The sequence below is a fragment of the Pseudopodoces humilis genome, chromosome 21 (genome assembly GCF_049639895.1).
Source record: "Pseudopodoces humilis isolate 2021_Gansu_Grassland_sample_001 chromosome 21, ASM4963989v1, whole genome shotgun sequence".
Classification (NCBI taxonomy): Eukaryota; Metazoa; Chordata; class Aves; order Passeriformes; family Paridae; genus Pseudopodoces; species Pseudopodoces humilis.
In genome coordinates, this window is record NC_142220.1 from 5,628,770 (window position 1) to 5,639,651 (window position 10,882).

At 44.5% G+C, this 10,882-nt stretch overlaps 1 long non-coding RNA gene across 1 annotated transcript in view; it reads right to left on the minus strand.

Moving 5' to 3' along the window:
• Positions 1-8,778: 8,778 nt before the first annotated feature.
• Positions 8,779-10,882, minus strand: part of LOC106628356 (uncharacterized) — a 39,868-nt gene continuing 37,764 nt past the window's right edge. The window contains exon 7 of the long non-coding RNA XR_015774342.1: positions 8,779-10,326. This is a non-coding gene — a long non-coding RNA (uncharacterized LOC106628356). The remainder of the gene's footprint in view (positions 10,327-10,882) is intronic.

A 10,882-nucleotide genomic window follows, 5' to 3' on the forward strand; every position in this document is an offset into this window, starting at 1 on the left:
TGTGGGAGGCCCAGCTGCTCAGCAAAGTGATAGGCCCCAAATTTAAGCTTTTAGAAAGCTCCTTTTTCTCTGTTTTTCCTTTTTTCTTTCCCTTACATGAACAGGGCAATTAATCCTTTATACTGCTAAGTATTATTTAATACACACACTGCCTTCCCCCCTCACTAATTTGGGTGATAGTAGCAAGGTTTTTCTGTGTGTATTCAGTCAGTATGAGGAAGTGCATGAGGCCCTCTGGGCAGGACACTCTGAGGATTGCCAGGAACAATGTCCACCTGCCCCTGAACATGTAACCTCTATGAGAAAATCAGGCTCAAACAGGTGTGGGAGATGATCTGGAGCTCTGCTGCAGAGAGCACTGACTCCACTTGGGCTCATGGGCTGCAAAAAAATTAGGAGGAGAAGTCTATGTTTGTGATGGGTCTTGCCTGAGCTGTGTCTGGAAGCAGCAGCAAGTTTCTCCTGGATTATTCCCTCCTCCTCTCACCCCATAGCACTCTTTTCCCCTAAAACCTTTCAGACTTGAGCTGGTCTCCAGCCCTTTGAGACAGAGGCAAAGCCTACCTAACCCCATGCTGCTGAAGTGGGTGTGAAAATAAAGCAGGTTGGCAATTTTTGACCCATCAGTAAGATCAAAATGCACATGTCCTGACAGGCAGCAGGCACTGCTGCACAAGCCTGTCACCCAGGATGGGGTGGGTGACTGAGGGCATCCACTGCACCCCAAAACTCCAGAAAAACAGCAGCCAAACTCTGAACAGCCAGCAAAGTCCATGGCACGCCTGGTTTCTCACTAGGCACAGGGTGTTTGTGTAAGGATATTGCTTTTATTCTTTTTCATGTGCCACCTCTTTTATTTAATGTGTGGCTAAAATAGACCATGGAATAAAATTCCCAAATATTGAGATAGAGGAATAACAGCCTGGACTTCTCTAGCCCAATAAGCCTAGTGATCATCCTGGTGCTAAGAAAGAGGGCAGCAAGTTTGGTAACTGAAGGTGATGTTTTGGCAAGGGCAGGTAAAACCAAGACTGGCAGGAACTGGCTTGTTTATATTTTCATTTTCGAGGGGGTTATGAAGGATCTGTTCCCAAAGGACCTCCAGGGCTGTCAGCTCCCCCCAGGTATTTAACTGAGGGGTAAGTAGGGAGGCAGAGGTTCAGGAGAGCGTTCAACCATATACCCACTGGAATGGCATCCAAAACCATGGCTCTGAAACTTGTTTGCATTTGGGAAACACCCCAGCTCAGGAGGTACACTTCACTGGAGGAGAGACCTTCAGTGCTGAAGAGTTTTCTGCTCTGTAATTTTATCTTGGGCAAGTCACTTTTCTGTATCTGCCTCCTTCCATTTGTGAGTAAAAATCTGAGGGTTGGCTTTTGGTATTTTCTTTCATAGTTTCTTACCATTATTGCAATGAAAACCGTCCTCAAACATTATCATTAAAAGGTAAAGGCAGGGAAGCACTTGCACTTCAGCAGCCTTCAGGCTTCAAAGAATACCGGGGATCTTGATCTCCTACCACCAGAACAGGATGGGATCGACAGAGGCAAGAAATGTGGTTGCCCTTTTCCTTTATCTGGAAAGGGCAGCTTGTGTTGAGCAGTGAGATGAGGGATCAGGGGGAGGATTTGGTTTGGGAAGGGAGGGTCAGCTGTGGGGATTGAGGGATCATGCCAGCAAGGCTCTGGGCCACCTTCTGCATCCCAGCTCCTTTCCCTGCCCTTTGGAGCCTGCAGGGTGATCCTGCCGGGGCTTCCTCGGATCAAATGGCACAATATGAGCCGTCTGCATCCCTCCTGCCTGTCTCAGTGCCCTGGCAGCTGTGCTGTTAGTCACCCAGAGAGGGGACTGGAGCCCTCTGGGCTCTGTTACAGCCTGGAAAACACTCACAACTCCCCAGGAGCCCGGAATTGTGCCGGATCCTCCCGTGGGAACAGCCCCTCGGCAAACCCAGGGTGCAAATCCCAAGGATGCAGCTCAGCAACTCAAATGTCGTGACTCAGGTGTAGCTTTCTTCACCTCAGTAGGTATTACTTCATGTATTTATTTAGAGTAACAGCAATTACAGCCCCCAGATAGCTTCAAGACAGTGGATTCAGGCATTTGCCCTGGTGTGGTGACTAAACCACATGGACAGGGTTTCTGGCCAGGTCTGAGCTTGGCCTCCTTGTTCCAGCCCTCTTGGCAAGAGGAAGGTGCCTGCCTTGCAAAAGGCTCAGTCTTGTTCTTTGGATTGAAACAGAAACCACAGCAAAGAGCCAAGAGATTTACCAAAAAACCTTTGGGGTTCACTGTTGGGGAATTCAGCTTAGGTAGAGGCCATGAAGAAATTCCCTTTGTCTTGGTCTCTGGGCAACCTTCTGGCAACTCAAAACTTTAGAAAGAGAAATGAGGAAGACATCTGGAACCACCCTGCTGTCTTTACTACCTTAATTTGGGTATAAAGTACCAGGAAAATCAATCTTCTGGCTGTACATAGTCTCAGAGTGTAGCTTAGAGTGCAGCAAAGGACTTAAAGTGGGGATCACCCTTCTTTGGGAGGCAGCACCTCTGTGCACTCGCTCTTTAGTCTGTTCCAGACAGTAAAAAAGCAGAAGCAGTTCCATCTCCCTTCCAGATGTGCACAGGCAACTGAAACAGAAACTAGGCCACACCAAAGGATGCACAGAAGGAGCATGACACTGTGTCTGTTTGTTTTTAAGATCATCTCTTCATACTTTTTTCATTAAAAAGCAAACGACATTTTACATCTCATAAGCTCTCCCTTTACAGTTCTCTATCAGCCCTTTGTGTGTTAATTGGACCATCCTCACTAAGTCTTTATGGAGAGGTGAGGCTCTACAATTCCCATTTTTTAGGCAGATAAATCTACCAAAGCAAACCACCCCACACACGTGTCCCACCCTCCAGGAGCACACGGAGGTGAGCCCCAGCATCCCGCAAGGATGGCTCTGGGGGGTGGCTCACCTACAAAGGCAGCATGAACTCAACCCCCACATCTGCTCTGCTGATTTACACCTCAGTGGATGAGCCAGCTGGGATCAGCTGGGATGCATAGCAGGCATTTCCTCACAGGTAAGGTTTCTCCTTTTTCAGAGGGAAAAGGGAAGGGAGGGGCTGATTGATGGCATCCCTCTACTGCCATTGCAATCCCATCCCAGCCCTGAATCCTTCCTCTGTCCTGGGATGGGCTGGAAGGAAGAGGGGGGAAGATGGTGAAGGCATTGATGCAGAGTGAAGAGAATGTTTCCATGACTTATAAATCTACCTTCAGGCTTGGAAAGGGCAGGCTGAAACATGTTTGCAAATATTTGGCATTTGCCAGCAAACTATGATTGCTTACTCGTTCAGAAGGGGGGGTGGGGAAAAGGGCCATAAAAGTATTTGACACAGCCAAAACTCAAGGAGGTCTACAAAGAGGATTCCCTAGATTTAAGCTCTGTCATTGGGGCCACTTTCCCTGTATGAAGAATAACACTATTTCCACCTGCTAGGTCACGTTCAGATGTTGCATGGGTTTGTGAAGATTAGTTATGTTTATGCCATACAGTAGAGTTTAACAGTTATCCATGGATTTCCAGGAATAGAGTTTATTTCCTAAGGCATCGTGTTGGGCTCAGCTCTGTCCAGTAAATAAGTTGATGACTCCCTTGGCTCCACTCCTTGGGCATTTCTTTAAGTGCAGCCTTGGAGTACACTGTTCTTAAATAAAAGTATAAAAATAACCAAACCAGTATCAAGTGAATTGTAGCAGCAGGAGGAGTGGAGGTAATAAATAAAGATAAAACAGCCTGATATCAATATCCTGTTACCAAAGAATAAGCATTACTCTCTAATGGTGAAATACAAAACCTTTCTTGTGAGAAGGCACTGATTTTCCCAGAAAGGAATGGGAGAACAACCCCGAGATGTAATGCAGCATGGGCAGTGAAAGGGTGTAATGATGACAACACTGAGCAAGTATCTCATCTCCAAAAGCTCAGGCTGCCTGACCTTTAGCAGTACTCAGGATTGTGTGTCTGTTTAGGATGTCATTAAACAAGGCAGGCTTCCTCCAGCAGAGCAGTGTGTGGAAGTCATTGGGGCGGGTTTGGAGAGTGAGATTCCAGACCAGCTACTCAACGGACTTGGAAAAGCCACACGCCAGAAATAATAAACCAAACACAAAATAGTTTTTGGATAATAGTCCTTTACTCTGTGTTCAAGTTGGTAACCTGGTTTCCATGGCATGCCCAGTGCAAATCCCAGTGCTTGGAGTACTGGAGAACTTGGGGGGGAACATGTTAAAGGCAAATTTAGATTGACTGGAATAGTCCTGGGGATCTTGGTAGTTGGAAGAGTGGATTTTACCTGATCACTGTCAGCTTTGTGTGAGAGGGAGGGTGGGATGGTAGGGAACTGCTGGTGCTCAGCCCAAGGCAGTGCTCTGAAGCCAGAGGTGCTGCTAAGAGCACGTAAGCTCTGGGTGGCATTTGAAAGCCACTCTATAGAGTAGAATAATGAGTGAAGAATTGTAGGGTAGCTTGAAGACTGACGCTAATTACCCACTAATTTTCTAGCTGTGATCCATGAAACACTTGCTGCTGATCCCCAGACAGATGGCTAGTCACACAGGATGGGCTTCTCCTCTTTATTTCCATCTGCTATATTTCATTAAGATAGCTAAAAATAAAAATATCCCTAATGTTATTGTTCCATGCAAGTTACTGCTATAGTGACTTGATGCGACTGTGAATAGAAGAGTTTCCAAGGGACAAGATTTTCGTAATTAATTTGTGATCTGTGGCATGAAAACTAACTGCAAATCCCTACATGAGATTCGTCATAAGCACTACAGTTACTTCTAAGTGCTATTTATCTAGAAGAGTCAGTTCAAAACAATTTTTTTTTTCTGGTATAAGAAGAGAAAAGCGGCTCCTGTCTCTTCTGAGCAGCAGAAATTGCTATTTTTAGGCTCTAACCACTTGTAGATGCTGCCTACGAAATGGAGATGTAATCAAGGAGATCCTTCAGGCACAAAATCTTCTTTCCCTATGTGTAGTAGGAATGTCTCCAGAAACAGCTTTTCTGCACAGCTCTGAGCCTCTTGTCAGCCAGCACAGTGCCCAAAACCCCCCTCAGGGGGAATGCATTTTTGGGAGATTGGTTGGTTCTGTCTTTATCAGATTTTTTGGCTGTAGTTGAAGTGTCTTTGTGAGTGGAGAAGCTGGGTTCTTGCACACATAGCTCTAACAATTTCAGAGTGTAGTTCCTATTGTATTGAAATGTTTTCCTGGGAAGTTATGGTCCCCTCCACCCAGATTGCAATTTACTTGTTTTCCAAAAGGGTCAAAAGCCTGAACCATCTTTTTCTAGTCCTTCTGTGCCTTTTCCACAAATTCTTTCAGAAGGACAGAAGCTCTCCCCTATATCATGATGACAAAGTTTCAGTATATTTTACAGCAAGGAGCTGTGAGGTGGCCCAAAAGCCTCAAAGGAAGCACAAACAGAGAGAACAGGCAGTCCTGCAGTAGCAGCTTGGTGTATTGAGGGGCTCCAGGGACTCAGCCAGGGACTCACTTGGTCTCCAGGACTTTGGATGAAATCTGGGGCTGGTATCTCAGGGTTATTTTTATCCTTGACTACATAAGCCATTGCCCTCCTGAATGGTAACCACAGATATTTATGTGGGATGAAAAGCTCTATAACTTTATACTTTCAGAGTTTTCAAGGTCTGAAGCCAGTGTGCTATTTTGGACTCCACAACTCAAATCACCCCTCCTTCTGTGCCTCAGTGACACTGCCTGCAGTACAGAACCTTTGCTATCACCCCTTCTTCATTTGCTGCTTCAGCTTGGAAAAGCAAGCAATTTCCTCACCCTCCTGGCAACATTCCCACAAGGAAACTCCTCCTCCCAAGCCACAGCCACACAGCCAGTCACACAATCCTTCCTCTTCTTGCATCAGGCCATTCCCTGATTTGCTCGGGCTCTTGCCGCTCACCCCCAGCCCATCACCCCAGGAGGACCTTTGGCTCCATTTGTGTGCCTGTTCTCTCTCCTCCAAGAGCAGCTATTTGAGTTCCACCCTAAGAGCACACTGACTTAGGCCCCAGTTTAGCAAAGAATTTTATCACATGCTCAAGTGTAGTTGACTTAGAGCTTCAATCTGTTTTCAGTTTATCAGAGCAGGGGTGGGTAAAGCCCTTGTCCTCTTATGCATGCCCAGATCCCAGGGAGCTCAGCTGTGGATGAGCAAAGAGCAACATGCCTGAAGCAGAGCAGGAGCTCAAATAAGCAGGAATTCTGAGCTGGCCTCCATCCAGCCATGGTGCCATGTCTTTTAAGGCCTCATTATCCGCACACTGCAGATGAGTGGTGACACACCACAGGTTATTGGGTGTTCCACCCAGCTCACCATCTCTGCATGGTCACTAAACTCTGGGTAATCTGTGTCTGGCTCAAACTTTGCCTTGAATGTTGGGAATCCTGAATAAGAACTTCAGGGTTAATGCTTAGTATCTTCAGAGCAGAGAATGTGGCTAAAATAAGCAAAACCCAGTGATTGCCTCCAGTTCAGACAAAAACTAATCCAGTAGTATTACAGTCAGTATTTTATTCTGCTTAAACAGTGAAGCTGGACACAGGAGCACCTCACTTTCCTGTAGGGCCTCATCAGAACAGAATGAGGCTTAATAACAATGGTTAACAGAAAGACACCATGGATATCACTGAGCCACTGAGGACATTTACCTTCAAAGTCTGGCATATTTAATTCAGCTCATATAAAAATTCCAGTGGTGAAGGGTGAAGAAAATTGAATGCTGAATGAAGACTTTTGTTTTTCTGAACAGAGCTGAAATGAAGAAGAAGGTGGGATCAGATTTCTCCTACAGGTCAGAAGTTCAGTGTATCATTGGATTTCATGTCACAGGGCTGCTCTCTTCCTGATTGTATCTAGCCAGGACTCTGCACATCACTGAGCTTTTACTCTGGGCTCCCTCCATAAGATATATACTGTAGACAGAGTCATTACTGAATAATTTTAAATGTATTTTTAAGGGTGAATCATTACCTTTCAATTCTACACCACAGCAGAAAATGAAATTAGTTGCTGGCCTACATATAAAATATAAAAACATATAAAATATAAAAACATATAAAATATAAAAACAAGTACTTGACTGGATTGTTGCTGCAGCAAGTTTATTTTGAACAAATTTACTACTAATATTAAGCTACAAGCCTCTGGTACCTGTGATCTTGGATTCAAAGGTGTCTGGGACCTTGCAGAGACAGAGGAAACAAAACTGTGAAATGTGGCCTGAGGGCTCATGGCCTGACCTGGGGTGGAGGGTGAATGAAGGAAGGGAGCTGAGCTGGATTTGTTCAGTAGGTGATGTGGGATCTGAGCCAGCAGCACTCTTCACACGGGTCCTGAGTGATCCTGCTTCATAACTGCATGAGTTATTTTGGGGAGAAAAGCTATAGCCACATCTCAAGCTGAAAAAAACCCACAAAAAACCAACCCAAAAAAGCTGCAACTGTTTAGCACTTAGCTGATGACTGACTTTTTGAATAATTTAAGCTCAATAGGGACATCTGTGGTAGACTAGCATGACCTCCTATGGATCTGTTCATCTGCAGTATAAAATGAGACCAAGGGAGTGTGCGACTCTCTGGTTAGCCAAATCACAATATTAAATTATGACAGAGAAACACAAGCTCTTATGCACTGATATTATGGGGCAATAGCTGAGAATCAAGCTGGGGATCTCACCTTTATCCAGCAGCTAATGAAGGTTAAACTACGAGTCCTAACCCAGCTTTATATGGTGTATGTCTCCTGCAGAGCACCTTCCAGCACACCTCTGCTTGGAGAAACCTCTGTCTTGTGGTAAATAGCTCTCAAGGAGGTTTTACCCTTCCTACACCCAGGACAGACCATTTGTGACCTGCAGTGCATTCTCTCTTTACTAATTAATCTCCCAAACACCTTCACACTGAATAAAGGCTTTCACAGGTTTCAGCACATTCTGGTTTCCTATGAGAGGAAGGACGAGGTTTGCTGGTGCTGTAGGACAGCTTTGAGATGCAGCTTGGGAGAGAAGTGCCAGCCAAGAGGAGCAGGGCTACACAGAAGACACATCTGTGTTCCTCAGATGCTATGAATTTTTCTGAAAGCCAAGAAACCTGAAACTGCAGTGGCAACTCAGACTTCCTCCTGAGATGGAGTTGAGGCAGGCTAATTTTAGTCACCATGCACTATGCAAATCATCATTCCGGAGCTGAGTTTATTTTTTAAAGTGCTGATTGCCAAACTTGCTGTGGGGTATAGACTCTTCATATGAGTCTTAAAGAGGTTTGAAACCAGTCCTTCAGTCAGTGGTGCTGTATTTCAGATGGAGGGGGTGTCTCAAAGGGACCTTGTGAGGAAAACAAACTTCCAACAGGAGAGGTTTAGGTGACTAGTTTAGATGATATACTGATTTTTTAGCTGGCCAGAATTAGCTATTGGTGGGGTTTTCTGGATCTATTTTTCATTCTAGATTTAATTTTTCTTAGTTCCCCTCATGAGCTCACACCACTGGCCTGCAATAGATGCTGGGAGCGCCGGTATCTGCATCACATCCAGGGTCTGCAGATAAAGGAAGCAGATCTCTCCTGGGTTTGAGATTTACTCTCTAAATATTTGGCACATGCACAGAGTTCACTTTTAAGTGGGCTTTATTTGACTTCCTAGGAAAGAAGTAGTTATTTAAAACATTGCCATTAGACTGGGATTGGTGGCACTCATTTGAAAGGCAGAGGCAGACATGGGGAACACGAAGATGCAGCAAGGCAGGGTACCTTTCCAGGAATCCCAGGCTTCATCATGGACAGTAAACTGTTACATTTCTCTTCAATATTAAAAAGATAAAGCATGCAGACATTCATCTGATAACTTTCAATGTCTCTATCTAACTTTTAATGTCTCTATCATAAGACATGATATGGCTGAATTGTTCTTTGTGTTTAAATGAAACAATTCTCCATTATTTCTTATCAACTTATCATAGAGACCTTCGGGAATTTTCCTTTCTCAGCTTTGAGAATAACCACTTCCAGGTTTGAGCTCTTACCCATAACCTTCAAGGCATTCATCCATCCAAACAGGTCTGCATGGACCTGAGTGCAGAAGGGCACTTGGAATCCTGAGCTCAAAATTACCAGGAAGAGTAAAAGCAGGAGCTTGTTTTCAACAATGAAACTGTGAAAGGTCTGTTTTCTGCAGCTGGTCTTCAGTCTAAGTGCTTTGGATGTGGGGCTCAAGCCCCAGTGGGTGGTCCAAGAAAAATTTCTCCTTGAAATTGGCTCTGGGTTTTAGGCAGGACTAAGAGGGAAAAAATGTGCATGGAAAAACCTAATTTAGATACAGAGGTTATGAAACACCCAGTTGCATTTAGGACATGGGACATACTGAATTGCTCTGAATGCAGGGAGCTGCAGCATTGTGAATTTATTTCCATTTAGGTGCTGATTTTGTAGGAGTCCAGCAATGCTCAAGGGCATTACCAAAATTAAAATAAGTAACTGCAAGACTTTGTATACAACACATAGCAGCTTGCCAGCCATTGGAAGGGTGGGATTGAGGAAAAATATCTTCTCCATCTTAAAAGCCTGGAACAATCCAATTCCCTTGGGGATACTCCAGGAGCTGGTGGGTGCTCGATGTCAGTGGCTCTGGCTGAAGGCCATGCAGAAGGAAATGATTCACCTGCCCAATTCACATCTTCCCAAAAATGTATCTTCCATGATAGTGGAGCCAAGTCCCAAATCAAAGAGCAGGGAGCAATAAAGAGAAGGGATGAATGGTGTGTCCGTGCTGCTGGCTGTTCCACAGGGATGAGCAGACTCGCTTCCCTCCCAGCATGGCTACACTCTATTTTTGTACATTTTATCTATCATTTCATTGCCCCTCAGCTGCAAATTAAATCTGACCTTTCCACTGCATTTGACTGGGGAAAGATAATCACCTGCTTTATTTTCTTCAGGGCTGTACATTGTTGTATGTGACAGGTAGATAAGTGTACCTAGAAAATATGGTTGCGTGTGAGACTAGGCAGAAAAAAATATCCGTGAGTAGGTCAGGATCCAATTGCAGATCCGCCAGACCTGCCTGAGTTCAAATACATTTTTCAAGCTGGATGTTTGAGTCCCACTGGCTCCCATGAAAACTCAAAAATTGCAGAAATTCTTCTTTTGTTTTGTACAATAGAGACGATGCAGTCCCCACCTGCATAGCCCTGTGCAAGCATGGGGAAAGAAGGTTCTGTGATTGATGATGTTACAAAGAGTTGAGCAGCTAGGAAAGAAGAAAAGGAATATTTTAGGTCTCATGCAGTTGCTAGAGATGGATCTAAATACATCATTGTACAGCTCACGGTCTGGAACTGAGGCTGTGACTTGCACAAAATAAGCATCACCCAAATGTGGCTAAATACCTAAGTGCATCCTCGAGCATCAGGGGAATATTCCCTGGGGATAACAATAACCTCACACAAACAGCTCTGTTAGAGCATTCTTATAAAAATTCAGAGATCTTTCCAATTAATGTGACTATAAATATTTTCATCTCGTGTAGATTTGATTTGTTGTATACTGAAGATGTTAATTGCTGGAACATGTTTTCAATTCTGAAATGATGGCAAAGCTAATTCAGCAGGAAAGGTGAAGGGACAGAGTGTGGCTGCTGTTTGTGTCAGGCAATGCACATCTTTCTAAAGCAGTGTCTATTATATACATCTAGGAGCAGAGTACATCTGCTGACCTGATCTGCACTGGGATCAGAGTTGCTACAATTGCTTATTCTTATTGATCTTTATAGTATCTTGATCTAGTGCTATCAGAGTGCCTGGATA